This window comes from Phyllostomus hastatus, unplaced genomic scaffold, assembly GCF_019186645.2.
Source record: "Phyllostomus hastatus isolate PE091 unplaced genomic scaffold, TTU_PhHast_1.1 phas_contig_37, whole genome shotgun sequence".
NCBI classification, from domain to species: Eukaryota; Metazoa; Chordata; class Mammalia; order Chiroptera; family Phyllostomidae; genus Phyllostomus; species Phyllostomus hastatus.
The window spans coordinates 6479294-6497589 of NW_025333867.1; the positions used below are offsets into that span (position 1 = coordinate 6479294).

The 18296-nt window shown below is 34.6% G+C and overlaps 1 protein-coding gene and 1 non-coding gene across 2 annotated transcripts in view; both read right to left on the reverse strand.

Annotated features, from left to right (window-relative positions):
- The window catches only part of LOC123820735, a 203964-nt gene that overhangs the window by 117880 nt on the left and 67788 nt on the right, over positions 1-18296 (reverse strand). The gene's annotated exons all lie outside the window — the stretch shown is intronic.
- LOC123820825 lies at positions 11846-12059 on the reverse strand. The gene has a single exon (XR_006786029.1). It is a non-coding gene; the product is annotated as a small nucleolar RNA U3 (small nucleolar RNA).

The window sequence follows — 18296 nt, forward strand, 5'->3', positions numbered from 1 at the left end:
AAATCTGTAAAGGCTTTAAGACAATGAGTGATATCATCTGATTTATAAATAACTAGTGATGACATTTTAAAAATATTAAATGCATGTTTATTTATTCCTTTCTCTTATAAATCACATTTCTTAGCAAAATCCAGCTATTATAGCTCCAGATAATCAGAGAAAAGAAATGTCTTCTGAGTGTGGAGGACATTAGAAAGAAGTCACAACCAGAAAGAAAAAAGTGGGGACTCTTCCTGCTTTTGTTTCCAGTGGCTTGAAAATGAGAAGGTAAAAGTAAGAGAAGGAACCAGTTAATTGTATACATATTGTGACTCTTTTTCCTCATCCCAACCCTTCCTCTCCAAAGTAGAAATCCTGTAGGAGTTGCAGAAGTTAGAGAAGGAATTCAGCAACTGAGAGGTTAGGTCAGGTTTCTCTGAGAAGAGATCATGCTCCACATTACCCCACATACCAACACTGTGGGTGTGATGTTACCAATTAGAATAAAATGGTGCTTAGTTACAGTTAATCACAGAGAAAGCCCAAGTTCAGTATCTGCATCAATGAAGATTCCAGTAGAAACAGGAAATCTCAAAAGTAGATGGTTCCAGGAGGTAGATTTATTTACAAAAGGATTATTACAAAGCTGTGAGTTTAGAAGTAGGCTGTTTCTACTCCTAGTCTTGAAGGGATAGGAGACAGAGTAGTCACCAGACCCTGGAAAGGGAGACAGTCAGGTAGAGTCTTCAACCTTGAGTAGAACAGTGACATTGGGTGGAGGGATAGAGGCAGCTGAACGCGGCAGACTTAACCTCACTGGGAGGAGGATCTATCACATGGCTTCTCTCTTCCCTTTCTCCTAACCCTTATCAAGCCTCCCTTTTCATAAAAAGAAATCAGAAGCCAGAGGGTACAGGAGTCCTACTGATGTCTTCACAGTTCAGCTTGTGTAGCAGAGAACACAGTAGATGTGGACTAGTAAGCTTACAAAGGAGCGAAGAGGGCTTGTAGAGCACGCTGAAGTGTGAACCACTTGACCGAACTATAAAGTTTTACTGATTAGTTAGATGAGGAAGATGAGAGAAAATAAAGAACCAAAGATGAATTTCAAGTTTCTGGCCTACATATATTGGTGAACTGTGGTACCATTTACTGAGATAGGAAAGAGAGTAAGTCATGCAAACAGGATTATGAGGAACAAAATTTAAGGTTACATATGAGACATGCTAAATCTGAGCTGTTTCTGTGACACCCACATGGCAATGGCAAGCAGGTGTGAGGCCCATGAGTCTGACCATAAGAGAAGAGGTCAGACCTTTTGGCTGTCACCACCAAGATGGAAATTAGCTGATGGAAATTAATGAAGCAACCCTGAAAGATATTTCTGGGCATTTTTGTAGGCATTACATCATTTAATCCAACAATGGCTCTATGATGAATATGCTATTAATGTCATATTTATTTTACTGATAGGTAAATTAAGGCCTAGAGAGCTGAAAACTATTGCCTGAGATTACAGTATGAGGTAGAGTCTGGAGCTAGCTCTCTGTGGTTCTAAAGCTTAATTCTTAACCTGTGTTACTGGTACTTCATGTAATCACACTGGCTCCCTATAGGTTCCATTCATCGGTGACAGTTTTCTCACTCACTTGACCCCACATATTTTCTATTATTAGCCCATAACTATTATCTTTGTGATAATAACTAAGGCTTAGATCAGTGGATTTATATGGGAATGAATAGAAATAGCTAAATAATAAAAGCTTATTAAATCTTATGAAATTTTTCTTTGCACCAACAATTTTCTAAAAAGATGTTCAAGCACAGCAAACATGGTTTGCAAAGAGAAGGAATTTCCTCACAGAAGCAACTATTTTCAAATTAAGTATATAAGAAGCAACAGTCACTAATTAAAGTGTATCTCTTTAGTAAAAGAAGACTTTATCACAAAACTTTACTATGCAACAATTATATCATACAGATTTATTCTTATATATTCTTTTACATAAAAAATATTCTTTTGTATAAAAATTATTTCAAAATATTTTGCAAGTCAGACTTCTTACCATATTTTATTAGCTTAAATAAGTGATAGTTTGCTACAACTGGGGATTTTACATAGAACAATATTTACTAATAACAATAATTCTTATTAAATATTGTTAATAAATCAGATTTTAACATAGTGATGATCTATTTATTCATCTAACATCTAAAAAATTCAAAATATTCCTAAGTAGCTATCACTACAGATTCAAATATTGATTTTCTAAAAGTATCCCTTTGATTTTCCTAGCCTGAACCACCTCTTCTAAGAGAAGTATGAAAAAAATTACACAAAGAAGGCAAGATTGTTCTAGATACTTTCACTTTTAAAAACAACACAGAATAATTACTCCAAATATTGCTAGATATTCCATAAATATTTGTAAATTTTTAAAAATTATATCTGGTTTCTCAACTCTCTTTTTAAATAAGTAATAAAAGTCACAAAACCAACTTGATTCTGCAAGTTGTATGGATGCCTATTTTTTCTTTTATCTACAATTGAATGTTTTGTTTGAATGTTAATACTCAAACTTATGGTCTTCTTCTCTGTGGTAATGGTTAGCACAGGAAAGAGAGAAGCAATAAAAGCTATAATTCAATTTTAGCTAATAATTCTTGAGTACCTATAATGTAGAAGACAGTAACATAGGGAATTTATATGTAACAATCCACTGAATTCTCACATTAACTATTTCAGATACATACTATTATTATCCCCATTTTACAATTGAGAAAAATGAGTAATAGCAAGGTTAGATCAAGCTTCAAGAGTTTGTTTCCAAAGCACACATTCCTACAGTAATGAATTCTGAGTTTTATATTGTATGTTTATATATTAGATTATTTGAACTGTTTATTTAAAAATAACAATAGACAGTGCTCAAACATATCATATAAAAAATCATTTCCAAACTGCAACTACATAATTAGAAATAACAATTACCTAATCTATGTGAAAAATCATCTCTATACTGGAATGTCATATATCAAATTGATAAACTTCGGTATATATTTAAACAATAATATTAAAATTGCATTTAAATCTAATGTCAACTTTTTAATTTTCTTCTAAAAACTAAAATTTTGCATTAGCCACGCCAAGCAATGTAAGGAATAAATTTAAGTAAAATCTTACATGAAAATGTATGATCTTCTACATTTCTATGTATAAGTGCTCTCTCAAAGAAGGAATTTCAGGGGGGAATGGGTAGGGTTTACAGGAACAAATTTGGAGGACACATGGACAAAAACTAGGGGTGGGGGGTAATGGGGGGAAGAGGTGAGGGTTGGGTGGGTGGGCTGGAATGGGAGTAAGTGGGAGAAAACTGTACTTGAACAATGATTAAAATAAAATTTTTTTAAAAAAAGGACACATGGACAAAAATTAGGGGGATGGGCTGGGATGGCAGTAAAAAGTAGAAAATTGTACTTGAACAATAATTAAAATAAAATTATTAAAAAAATAAGTGTTCTCTCTCTGGTGATATTGCTATTTTAATTTTCTCTCAGTTTTCATAAAAATTATAGACATAAATACCAGTGTGCAGAATTTTTCAGTATCAAGAACATGCATGTATGATTTAGTAATTCTACTATGATGATTGAAATATAAATAGGTCACTGAAATAAGAAGTCAAAAGTCTAAAATCATAGGTAAGACTATAATTATCCTTGGAAGTGCCATGAAAACTGTTCCTACACGTATCCTGTATTTTTTAGTAAAAACTATCTTAGGGTAACAAAATAACTACAGTCAGTCAAGGAAAGTTCTACTTTACCAAAGAATTATACCTAATAAATTTAGGTTAAATGGTAGAATAGAAATACATAATTTTGTGATACTTAATAAAGTTATTGCTTCAGGGAAAGGTTACCAATTGATATAATAACCCTAAAAAGTGAATAATCAATAAGGAAGTGAATATCATTTGATACTAAAGTGATTTGACATGGATTTATTTTTTTTTTTTTGGTCTCAAGGGGGAAGCAATGGATGGATCAAGTTACCAGCACCTTAAGCCAGTGGTTTTCAACCTCTTTCATCTCATGGCACACATAAACTAACTACTAAAGTTCTGCAGCACACCAAAAAATATATTTTTGCTGATCTAATGAAAAATAAGTATAATTTTGATTCATTCATACTGGATTGTGTTGACTATTGTTGTGTTGACTTTTTTTTTATTTGACATTTTTGTCATTTTTTAATTTGACAGATTAAGAGAAAAGAGGTCAGTACCCCTGACTGAATAGTCAGGTATTGCATGTTTTAAAAATTCTTGTGGCACACTTTTTGAAAATTTCTGCCTTAAACTAATGATCAATTTTAGCATCATAAATTTTGCAGCAATCAGATATTATTTATCTCTTGGTGTATCAAAATATGGAGTATACAATATTGACCCTGATGTATTCCAGTCAAAAATATTTTTCTTGAATTCAATTACCACTTTTAGATCAACCTCCCTATTATCAGAAATGCAGAGAATAAGAGAACAGGCTAATATCAGCAGGAAGAAGCAATAAAACACATTTGCCTATAGAATGTCTATGATCATATGGCCAGTCAGTTGTCGGGCTTGACTTACAGGACAGAAGACCAGATGCAATGTATGGTTCTGAATGGGTCCTGGGTTAGACAACTCCATAGTAAAGGACATTTGAAGAATAATTGGTGAACTGAAGTACAAACCAGATATTAGATATAATTAAGGAATTATGGTGGATTTTATTAACTATATCGATGACTTTGGCTATGTTCTTATTTTTTAATGGCATAATGAAGTTTATTTATTTATTTATTTTTTGGTTGATTCTACATGTCTCTTAGAACACTAACATAATCATTTATGAGCTCACTGAGAATTCCAACAGTTTCTTATTGTGAAGTTGCCATAAAAAAAATAGCCACTAGTGTCCTGGACAGTGTGGCTCAGTTTGTTGGAGCATCATCTGGTAGACCAAAAGTTCTCAGGTTCAATTCCAGGTCAGGGTACATATCCAGGTTGCACGGATTCTATCCTCAGTTGTGGGGGCATGTATGAAAAGGTAATCAGTTGATATCTCTCTATCTATCTCTCTCAAAATGAAAAAGGAAGAAAAAAGAAAATAACTGTTAGTAAGGCAACCACAGTGACCTCCTTCACAGGGCACTGCTAGAACTAGCCAGGAGACTGGAACCATAAGAAAATGTTTTCATATTTTATTTCTGACTCCAAGTTTTAAAATATTTTTTAAAAGCTTGAGATTCTCAGAGTAGGATGTTGAGTCAAAGATTCCCAAATAATATTACTTCATAAATATTATCCTAAGTTCATTATCTTCACTTTATGCATAATTCCTTAAACACATAATTCTTTTTTTTCCTATTTCTCGAAATAATCCTGCTGCATTAGTTCTCTTTATTGAATTGAACCAAGAGAGGGAAAATGTAGCTGCAGAAACTGTTAGTGCACTTAATAATACATATTTTTAAATATGAATTTCAAAAGGGAAGGATTAGATATCAGTCTCCTATTTATACTCTCCAATTAAAACTTCTTCATAGATATTAGATTCTTGTGAAAGAAATGGAAAATTAAACAGAAGTAAAACATTGTCAGTGTGGTCACAATAATACTTTAAAAGCTCTTCATCACCCTAGCATATCTCTGAAGACTTATTGAACGGTAAAGTGAGATTGAATCGTAGCTAATAATTTTTTACCTAATTTTTTAAAAAAAGCAAAGATGCAAGGTTTAAGCTTCCTTTCTCAAAACATCTATGAACTTGTGAGAAATCTTTTAGAGGAGTATATTTCTAAAAATATAGAAAGGATTTTAAGTTTGAACTATTCACCACATTGTATAAATTTTCTTTGTTCACATTAACAAATCTCAAAGTTGGTGATATAAATTTTAATTTACACTAATTACCTTATGGGTATTGAAGCTAAGTAGGTAGCAGCAACAGGAAAAAAATACATTTTAAATATCAAAAAGCCATTTACTAAATGGTATTTTGCACTACAAAAGAAGTGTATTTTCTGAAATAAAGCTACTAAATATAATTTGGGAAAGAGCGATGTGGGGTGGGGCTCTTTTATATTTACAGATTTTTTCTTTAGGATTATGATATTTGTCAGGATTTTCAAACACATGGGTTATTTTGTTGGAACTTTTATCTGTCTTCCTCTTTACCTTGAGATCACTTATCTCAAGATTTCCTTAATACTTTATATTACTTTCATTAATGATTCTTTCAATCATTAGCCTGAAGAGAAGCCTGATTTTCATTGGGGATAAACAGGCTAATAGTCCAACTTGGATAGTGTAGGAGACCATTCTGCGTGGCGTGGGTCCAGCTACCACTCAGAGATGCACAGGACCTATGTCCACAGATAGGTTCTCCCGTGGGGAATCAGGCCTGCAATGTACCTAGGCCACTATGAGTCTTGCTTTTTGCTAAAACACCCTCACCCTGAATTGAGGACATTTACTGCAAAGCAACTTCCTAAAATCCATGCTAAACCTTCCAAGGATGAGTGTAACCGGTTCAACCACTTTTGCCTTTTCATTTGCAAATATCCCTCTTCTGTGATGTGATTAGCAGCATTGGCTCCTTTGTTTTCTGTAAAAGGTAACCACCTAAAGCGAATCTGTGCAAAGTAAATGAGGACCATCATGTAATGAGTGGAGAAACCCAATAAAGGCCTGTCATGGCAGAGGTCATGGCTTTTACTCCCCTTGAGAGAAAAGCCATGCTGTCCCTTTTCCTCCACCAGACTTGGTAGGCTATGTGAATGTCTCACTTAATCCATAATGACGCGGACACTGCGGGCTGACGTCTGCATCAGATAGCATGCCTACTTAGGGTTTTAACATAGAGCTAGGAGAATCCTTCAGAAGTTTCAAAGATGGAGAGGCATTAAGTGAAGTATCAGAACTAAAACGTGGGGCAAGATGAATAGAGGAGTGAAAACACATTCTTTGAAATCATAGATGGAGATTATTTATAAATAATAGAACCACATAACATCTTAAATGGACCCTCTGGCATCTACACCAAATAAATAAGAGTCACTTTAAATAATAATGACATATTGTGTATATACACACACACACACATTTTGATCTTTCAATCCCTTTAGTTCACACAAAAAATGAATTTTACATTGTAGGTGCTTAATTACTGTTTCTGTAACATTAACTTAATATATATTTCTAAGTTCTCATTATATAAGAGATACAAGAAAAAGTCTTTTCTATAAGAAAATTGTGCTTAAGTTTGTCAAAAAATACATTTGAATAATCCAACAAGATATAGGATCTAATAGGACTTCCTGACTTATAAAGATACTGTATTGTTATTATGTGCTTTAATAGTCAATCTTTTTATTTCAATAGAAATTATTGGAATTCTATTTAATTTCACATAATAGTGTCAACATTATCTGATAATAATTACCACCATTTTATTGAAAATGAATTCTCTGAGACCTTAATTGATTCTGAGACTCAATATGGCATAAGATTCAGAGTCTACTTGAATCTGTTACTCTCTGACCATAAACCCAAGTTTATCCATTGTACTATGATGCTTCCCTCAAAAATAAAAAACATAAAAATATTAAAGTTACCTCAGCAAGGAACACCTGTGAGAAGCTAGTGAAGGTTTTTGACTGAGGAAATGAAATTAGCAGAGTTATACCTTAAACACAAATTCTGAAATAAACTGGAGCCAGGGAGAGTGGCTAAGATTCTGTTAAAGTAACTTATGTTTTACACTTGTAATCTGGTTGGCATTGAAGTTCTTTAGTAAGGGACATTTTGATATGTTCACAACTGTTCAGCAAGGAAATACATTTTTACATTTAAAAGAATGTATTTATGTCAAAATGTATTTAATCACCTAGGGAGACATCCTGAAATGATCATATAGTTATGTATCTCTTTTATAGTTAAAATTTTCAGGAAAACAGTATCTTCTGAGGTAATTTCAGGGGGCTTCACAAATGCATATACATGGGCTTCACATCAGAATCTGTCTTTTTTTTTCCTCTACAACCTGTCTACCTTTTCTTATTCTTAAAATTCCTGCTTCTGCATTTCTAACTCCCATCATTCAGCAATCAGTCATTTAAAATTATATTTTAATGACAAAAATGATGATACCTCAAATCATTTAAAATTTTATAGGATTCTATGATCATGCAGCCTGCTAAAGGAAGAAAAACGACATTTAGGGAAAAGGAAGAAAGAGAAGGTAAGGAATAGGAGCATGCTCCACAAGAAAAGCTGAAAAGCTGCTTTAATAACAGTTAAAATACATATTTTTAATTCTTACAAAAGGTGAGTATTACTGCTCCTGGAATTTAAGTATAATATTTAGGTGCAGAGTAGGGGGGGCTGGGGGTTGCTCACCCCTCCCCCACAGAGTCCTTGTGCTCAGGAAGCTGAGGCCAATCCAGCAAAGGCAACTGATCCAGGACTAAATCAACCAACATAATCTCAGGTTGGAGCCCAGGGAGGAGTTAAGAGATTAAACACCCAACCTATGGTGTCCAATCAGGTGAAAGTACAGGGCAACTGAAACATGAATAAGAAAAATCATCACATACAGATTTTAGAAACCTAAAATCATTCATTTATTTATTTATTCATTTACAATTTCACGATCTATTCACTGTTTGACAAAGTACTGAGTGTTGGACCTTGAAGCAAATAAACCGATTAAAGCTGGCCTTGAGTGGTATTTCAAAAGGTCTCACGTGAGGGCAGTTACCAAAGGTCTTGAATGGCTCTAGTATTGTGATTTCTTGTAACTTAACTGCAGTGGGACATCTACTCTACAAGAAGAGAAATCCATATTCTATGCTGCCACATGCCACAGTTCTACAGCTCTGGCACTATTTTATTTCTCCTTTTTATAAATTTCACCTAAGCTCCAGATGCTTAATTCTAAGCTTTATATATTCATTTCATAAAAAGGCAATATCTTCCAAAATGTGCTACATATTTGGGATTCCAAAAAATATTTGACAAACTATTTTTTGTTTTCTCTTCTTAATTGGTATTTTTCTCCAGGCCATTGAATAGGTTGTCTTTCAATGGCTATAATTGTGAATGGCCACTCATTAACTTATAGCATGGTCTCATGTTTTCCCATCAACCCTCACATTTCCTTAAACCTTACATACTTGGGCATGTATATTAGAATAATCTAAACTGAAAGTATTAAAACAAAATTATCATGTAATTATCATGTAAGGTATACTTCAATGCATTCTTTTGGTTTTAATTCTCTATGTGATAATCCCATTTGACTTAGAGCCATAGAATCATGGGAAATAGAATATCCATATTTGTGTATTTTTTCAGGAATAAATAATTCAACTTAACCAATCATTATTTTGGGACACTGAGTACATTAACATTTAAAACAATACTTCAGATTCTCCCACATCATTAATCTTCACTTGTTAAACTGTCAGAAGTTTCACTTGATTGAGATTTCAGTTTATCAAATATTCTATTATTCTGCTGTATATCAGTATGAATTTGTTTCATCGTTTACCTTTCTCTAACTACTGAGATTAGTTCTATTGCTTCATAGTGTGGGCACTACAGCTAAGTCAATCAGAATTATTCACATTCTGATCTGTTCTTCCCAGTTGTGACCTTAGACAATTACTTAATGTCTCTTGAGTCTTTGTTTCTTCATTTGTAAAGTGGAGGTGGTAATACTTATCTATCTTAAAATGTGAACAATAGAGTTCTGGCCAAGATGGAGGCACAGGTAGAAACCCTTTGTTTCCTCACACAACAAAAAGGAGGATAACAACTAATCTAAAATCAATAAACAACCAAAAGTGCCAGAAAATCAAACTGCATGGAACTCCAACAACCAAGGAATTAAAGAAAAAATCAACCAGAACAACCAAACCAGTAGGGTGGAGGATCTCAAGAGCGGCTCAGAAAAATCAAGACAAGGCAGCAGACCAGGCCAGGGGGCCTGGCTGTGGTGAGGTTGAGGGCTGCGTGGGAGGGACTGAGTTAGGGGAAACTGAGACTCAGAAGTGGCTGTGAACTACAGCAGTTGCCGTGGTAGAAGAAACTCCCACTCTCACCTGAGAGTTCGTTGAGAAGTGTGCAAGAGACAACCAGGCAATCTGCACTGTTCCCTCTCTGGCCCCTCCTCAGAGGCAAAGCAAAGAGGGTTGCTCTGCCCACATGAATACCTAAGGCCCTGCAGCCTTACAATTTATCAGGTCCACCAAGATGAAGATATATGGCCCAAATGAAAGAACAGAGCAAAACTTCAGAAAGAGATCTAAGTGATGAGGAGATAGCTAACCTATCTGATGGAGAATTTAAAGCCCTGTTAATCAAAATGCTCACAGAACTGATTGAGCTTGGTCAAAAAATAAAAGAGCAAATGAAAGATACCCAAAATGAAATAAAGCAAAATATTCAGGGAACCAATTGTGACAGGAAGGAAACCAGGACTCAAATCAGTAATTTCTTCCTCAAAAAGGAAGAAATAAACATTCAACCAGAACAGAATGAAGAAACAAGAATCAAAAAAATGAAGAGAAGCTGAGGATTCTCTGGAACAACCTGAAACATTCCAATATCCGAATTATAGGGGTGCCAGAAGGAGAACAGCAGGAAGAAATTGAAAACTTATTTGAACAAATAATGAGGGAGAACTTCCCCAATCTGGCAAAAGACATAGACTTCCAGTAAGTCCAGGAAGCCCAGAGTGTCCCAAAGAATTTGGACCCAAAGAGGAACACACCAGGGTACATCATCACTAAGTTACCCAAGACAAAGAGAGAATCCTAAAAGAAGCAAGAAGAAAGGAGAGAGTTACCTTCAAAGGAGTACCCATAAGGCTGTCAGCTGATTTCTCAAAAGAGACCTTATAGGCAAGAAGGGGCTGGAAAGAAGTATTCCAAGTCATGAAAGGCAAGGACCTACATCCAAGATTGCTCTATCTAGCAAAGCTTTCATTTAGAATGGAGTGGCAGATAAAGTGCTTCCCAGATAAGGTCAAGTTAAAGGAGTTCATCATCACCAAGTCATTATTATATGAAATATTAAAGGACTTATCTAAGAAAAAATAGGGAGAGATAAAAATGGTATAGGAAACAGAGGACTCAGAGAACTTATATGTACAACCCATGAACATGAACTAAGGTGGGAGATGCTGGAGGGTTTGGGGGCAGAGCAGAGAGGGAATAAAGGGAAAAAAATTGGGAAAACTTTAATAGCATAATCAATAAAATTACTTAAAATGTGAACAATACATCAGTCAAGACATAAAATAGGTTATGGCACACGCTAAATAATAAATATCCATGTCTAATATAATTAAACATAATTATTATTATCTGTAGCACCATAGAATATCAGACTTTGTATACATATACATTTACAGATGTGTATAGTTACATGTATATACACATATAAATACACATATACATATGTAAAAGTCTACATATATACATACATAAAAAGACTAAAGCTATATATATATACCAGCCATTTTTGTTATTTTAGCATTTATTTTCCTTATTGTACCTAGTAAGATAAGTACAAGGGAATGAATGAATGAATGAATGAATGAATGAACGAATGAAAGAAATCTTTACTACTAACAACACTGCTCTCTGAACATCTTACCATGCTAGCCCACTTATCCGTTTTGGTTTATTCCTGACAGAGGAACAATTATGTTCACAGTTTGGCAGTGTTTTTGGCTTGAGAGATGACAGACTATTGCAAAAACATATCTGAATAGGACTTCTTATGGATCTTCCTTTTTTTTTTGCTTTACCACTCAGAGTGCGTTCTCTCCCTCTTACTCTTCCAAAGGAAAAGAAGAATGATCATCAGTAGTTATTGACAGCTTCAAAAGCAACCCCAAAAGCCAGCCTCATGCCCAGGAAAGAACACTGAGCCTCTTCCTCATGGTTTCGGGTGCTCTACACATTCAGAGAAAATTATCTAGTAACAAACTATAGAAATGATCCCTGAAAGTATAGTCTTTGGATTTACCAATCTCAAACAAGGAAAAAGGAGAAACTGACTGGCTTTACAGCATTTGTAGTCCCCAGAGCAACAGTTATTTGAAGAACTCATTGTCAAGGTCCCAGCCATTCCTCCAGAGTAGTTGGGGTATTTTATTTCTCAGAGCTAATCTTTATCTCATGCTTAAAATGACCCAGATACTCTAATAAAGGTTTATCTGAATTATTTCATTTAATATTTTGTTTTAATATAAACTTCTCACCGACCTATGAGGTGCACGCTCTTATATTCCTTTTGTATAGATTGAAAACAAATTTTTAAAAAGGACAGAAAAAACAATGTGCCTAAGGTCACGCAATAGGAAATAGAGCTGGAATCCAACTCGTCTGTCCCAGAGCCTGTGCCCTCACCTCTACAACCAAACGTCATTCTAAGAACTCCCCCTAAGGGACAGTTCGGTGATCCAGAACCTAGACTGTAAAAATGAAAATAGTACAATTGTAACTTACTTATATGTAGCATTTTAAATTATTCAAAAACACTTTTAGATACTTTATTAAGTTTGTCTTTCACAACATTTGGAAGAAAGGCAAGTATCATTCTTATTGTTTTTCAGAAATTTCAGCTACAGAAAGGTCAAACAACTTGCTTGTGGAACAACTTGTTCCACACAAGTGGAACAAGAGATATCGGGTTTCCCAGTCAAGTATATTATTTTGTAATTTGGTGATTTTTTCTTATGTTTTTATAGGACAGAGAGCTCATGTGCCAGGCTTATACTTTTGAAAACAATAACCTAAATGTCTTTAATTGTTTTATCTAAATATATCATGCTTTCCTGTTTTCCTGTTAACTCATATCTGCCTTCAATCTAGAATATGAAGACAGCCTCCAGATATGAGCCATTCTCTTCCAGAAACCAAGCCTGGGATGCCTCTGTTATCATGGTCTCATGTGGTGCACTGCAGATGGATAAAGAGGAAGATGGGACAACAATAATATCCAAGAAAACAGGCCATACCAGAACTACTGCTTGCAATTTACAAGGCCAATAATTATTGGGCTCTGATTATTCTGTTTCATAAATGTATCAACATATAAAAGAAAGCTAAATTTAAAGAACTGTGAAAGTACCTTATCTCATCAAGTCAGCTGCTACTGTGTTATTGTTGACATATGCTCGACTTTTCTCTCAACTCTTTTAATTCCTGAATTTTCTTTACATACAAGGTCTCCAGGGGTTAATTGGGCTTAGACTGTCCAAATCCTTCTGGCAAGCACTGAAATCAGGAAATCTTCCTCTTGCTGCCTAAACTACATTCATGAGAGACTACGAGATTTCTTCCTATTTGTACTCAACATTGACTTTATAGCTAGGCTTTTAAAATGTCTTCAACTACTTTTCTCTAATACTTCCACAATGGAAACAGAAAATAGAAATAGAAAAATTATGTTCTAACATCTTCTACCCCCTATCACTGTTTCGCTAAAGGTGTTTCCAATCTTAAATGATTTCCTTCCAAATAAGAAAATGTATTTTTAATAAATAATAAACAAGCCAACCCCACAGGCTTTTTACATGTCACAACCAGGTCCTGGTTTAGTATAACATAACATGGTTTGAATTCAAACCCTTTTCTTTTTATTTTATTTTTGAACACTTATTATATACCAAACAATTTATTAGGTGCTGAGATGAGTAGAAAGGACAGTTCCCCTTATAGGAATGTGTCATTTTGGGGACTCTAGTCTATAAGCAAACAGCTAATTAATTGCTAGAATGAAGATGTACAAAGTTTAGTTTCAAACTAAAAGAAAGGACCACTTGAGTTTTACTGGGAAAAGGCAACAAGGCAAAAGTCTCAAAATAGGGAAACAGCAGATCAATGGCAAGGAAATCTAGTCCTAGAACTATAAAAGATTTGGCCATTGCTAGCATATGAAGGGCAAATGGCAGAAAAGTAGGAGGTCAAGCTGGAAAAGTTGACAAGGATCAGAGAACAAAAGGTATTGAATATATTTCAATGTAATTTTGAGTTTTACCTTTCATTCTTTCAAAACTATTAAGTGTCTCTATGTGCTGGGTAGTATGGATGAATAAAAAAAATACAAATTTTAAAAGGGGGGCAATCAGATCATATCCAAAAGAATCTCTGGCAGCAGTGTGGAGGGCTGATTGAACTTCAGAAAGAAGGGTAAAGAAGGTAGAGTCACAGTGGCAATTGGTAGGGATTGTAACTTCAGGGATGTGACAATGGGGATGAAGAGGAGCAAGATTAGAGAAATGCATGGGAGGTAAATGAAGAGGACTGGGTAACTTATTTGATTGAGGAGAAGATAAGAATTGAGGATGACTTCCAGGTTTCTAGTTTGGATAACCACATAGAGGATGGTATAATTCCAATGAAATGAATTCAAGAAGAGGAGGTTTGAGATCAGACGGAGGAAAGAAATAGCATCATCCAATGGTCTGTCTTCAAGGCAGTTTAATACACAACTCTGGAAAGCAGGAAAGAGATTTGGGTTGGATTTATAAATTGAAGCTTCAGTTAAAAGCTGAAGCTATTGAAAACATGAATGAGATAACCCACAGCATGAAAAGAATCTAAATAAGAAAGAGCTCCAACAAAAACACCATTTTAAAGATAAACTGAAAAGAACTTAAAGGTGTAAGAGAGGTCATAAAATCAAGCAATGTGAGGGTTTCAGGAAAGTAGAAATTTCTACTTGGAATGCAATGGGTTAAATAAAATACAAATTGAACACACCAAAACACATCATAATTACATTACCCAAGATTAAAATGGAAAGAATCCTAGAAGCAGCAAGAGACAAGGAGACAGTTACCAACAAAGAAGTTCCCATCAGACTGTCAGCTGATTTCTAAAAGATACCTTGCAGGCAAGAAGGGGCTGGAAAGAAGTATTCCAAGTCATGAAAGGCAAGGACCTTCATCCAAGACTGCTCTGTCCAGCAAAGCTTTCATTTAGAATTGGAAGGGCAGATAAAGTGCTTCTCAGAAAAGGTCAAGTTAAAGGAGTTCATCATCACCAAGCCCTTATTATATGAAATGTTAAAGGGACTTATCTAAGAAAAAGAAGATAAAAAAACATGTACAGTAAAATGCCAGCAAACTCACAATTATTAACAACCACACCTAAAACAAAAACAAAAACAAGCTAAGCAAACAACTAAAACAGGAACAGAACCACAGAAATGGAGATCACATGGAGGGTTATCAAAAGGGGAGTGGAAGAAGGAGAGAGGGGATAAGGTACTGAGAATAAGTAACATGGATGGTAGGTAGAAAATAGACAGGGGAAGGGTAGGAATAGTATGGGAAATGTAGAATCCAAAGAAGTTATAAGTATGACACATTGACATGAACTAAAGGAAGGGAATGTGGGTGGGAGGGGGTGTGCAGGGTGGAGGGGAGTGAAGGGGGAAAATGGGACAACTGTAATAGCATAATCAATAAAAAATATTTAAAAAGAAAAGTGATTTGGCAATCATCAGTCACAGAAACAGGACTATTCTTAGTAGCAACTATATTAGAAACTAAATATTATTGGGTTGAAAAAAAATTAAGGGAAAATAAATGGAGAAACCATGAGGATATTATTCTTATTGATTAGGGATGAAAAGAATAAATATTTATGTTCAGTAAGAAAAAAAGGGTATATGGTCAAGAAATTGTGTTAGTTTGTTATTAAACTGAGTGTGAGTTGAAATAATAGTTTGGAAAAGAGAAAATTAAAGGAAAAGGAAATTTTGAAGATATAGCCAAGACAGACTTTTGCTTCTACATAAGACATAAAAAGTCACCAGAAAATGTCCTTTCTGCCCTAAAAATAAAACAAACTTGGGTAATCTACAAATCACAGGTTTCTAAAGCATATTTGAGAGCTGAGCTCATAATAAACATAAATAAAATACAGAGAATTATGATTATTTCCTAGGAAAATGGAGACTCATGGCTGCTTTTATCTTCAGCAAAGCAGTGGGAGGAGACAGAAGCTTAGCATAGACATAGGTAAGATAGACACAACTGTTCTCTAATTTTTAAGACCAGGAGTGGGCTGGCAACAAGATTTAGAAACACTTGGAGCATCAGACAAGAGAAAGGAAAAGAGAAAAGAAGGGAAAAGGGAAGAGGAGGGGAGGGGAGGGGAAGGGAGGGGAAGAAAGGAAAAGAAAGGAAAGAAAAACAAAAAAGAAAAGGGTCAGATAAAAAATAAAAATATATATTAAAAAAAAGAAAAGGGTCTGCATTCAACCACCAATTCTTCTCCATGGGCCTTCAGTGAGTACTCACAAGAAAGATGGGGAATGAGACAAGAAAGTTGAGAGACTGCCTGTGCCAAAAACATAAGGCACAAGATCTACTGAATACTGAGGGCAGAGTAGGAGAATGAGAAAAACTAGAAACCATTCTGGATTATAGATTGAGTTGTTAAACACAGGTGAAAATGCTAGGAGAGACCACTTGCTCCACATTGCAAATATATAGAGGCTATTGAAAGATGAGGGTAGGAAAACTGAGATAAACCCTCCAGGCACTCAGGTCACAAGCCTCATTTAAGGGAAGTTCTAATCTCCTTATTGAATACTTTGAGGCCTGTGGTGAGCTAAATCTACCTTATGCAACCACAGAACCCAGAAAGACCTGATTGAGTGCTTATAGATTGAGTCAACTCTAACACCAATAACATGACAGAAAAGAGACATGCATTTTCCTGAGATAAATATTATTTTAGTCTACCATTCTTTCCCACAGGATTCCAGCATTTAATTTAAAAAACAGCAAGTATACAGAAGCAGAAAAATGTTACCTATTATCCAGAGAGGAAGTAATGAATGGAATCAGACTCAGAGGTGGACAAGATGACATTATCATATGAGGATTTAAAACAACTATAAAAAATAAGTTAAAAGGTCCTTTTAAAAAAGGTAAACAACCATCACAAACAGGTGATTGATAACTACAAAGAAGAGTCAAAAAGACATTCCAAAATTAGAATAAGATATCAATAATTAAAAATCCTCTTTCAATGGACCTAATAGACTGGATGGAGCTGAGAGCTGAGGGGGGAAAATCAGTAAAATTGAAGACAGGGTAATATAAATGCAAACTGAAATATCAAGAGAAAAAAAGAATAAAAATAAAATAAAATTAGTATCCAAGATCCATGAAGTGGCCTAACATACATAGAGTCCCAGTAGGATAAAATAGAAAGAATGGTACAGAATATTTGAAGACAAATGGTTAAGAATTTGCATAATTAATGAAAGACAAAAACTATAACCTAAGAAGTTCAGCGAATGTCACACAGTAAATGCACACACATGTACTCACAAACAGGTGCATTTGAATTAAAATGATGAAAATCAAATATAGAGGAAAATCATGAAATTTCCCAGAAAAATAGACATATAGTTGTTTTTTGTTATTTGTGGTAGTTATGTTCAATAAAGTCACTGCAAACACTGAGGTAGTGAATACTAAATTAGTACTCCTAGAGGATATACAGGGTGAGGTTCCTGCAAGCCTCAGTCACATTTTCACCAACTAAAACACTATTTGTTCCATATACATTCATTGCTAACATACTTATAAAATAAACCAGTCTCAGCAGTGAAAACCTGCTCTTCCACATAACCTTTTCCTCTATAACATTTAGCAAGTGTTTTATCAGTTCTTCTACAGCCTCCTAACCTGCAGAGTCTGCCCTGCCTGTATGTTTAACAGTTTTTAAGTTGTGCTTTTTAAACATGAGAGCTAGCACGAATTGAAAAGGGTTTAACAGTTTCCTGAACCTAGAAGACATGACCATAAATTTCCTTGGCTTTTAGTTTCACAATAATACTTCCTATTATGCTTTTTAAAATAATCATTATCATATGAATCCACAAATTTAGCTACTTTTCCATTAAGCACTATAAAAGTTACTTTAGCTCCTTCTGGAGAAGCCTCATATAGTGTAAATAAAATTTCTCTTCTTCTTTCTGGATTTACTGTATTGTTGATTCATTAATATTGAACTTACAGCCAATGGCACTATAACTCATGCCTGAGTGATGCTTACCTAATATACATTATTTCCTCCATAAGACACATCACAGCCTTCTTGTGCTCAGAAACACCAGATAAAATTAAGTACACTTGGGGGTCATTTGAAACAGTGAATTATCAATAAAAAGCTAAAAAACATCAAAGATCACAACACTAAATATATCACAAAAAAAGAACTCTTG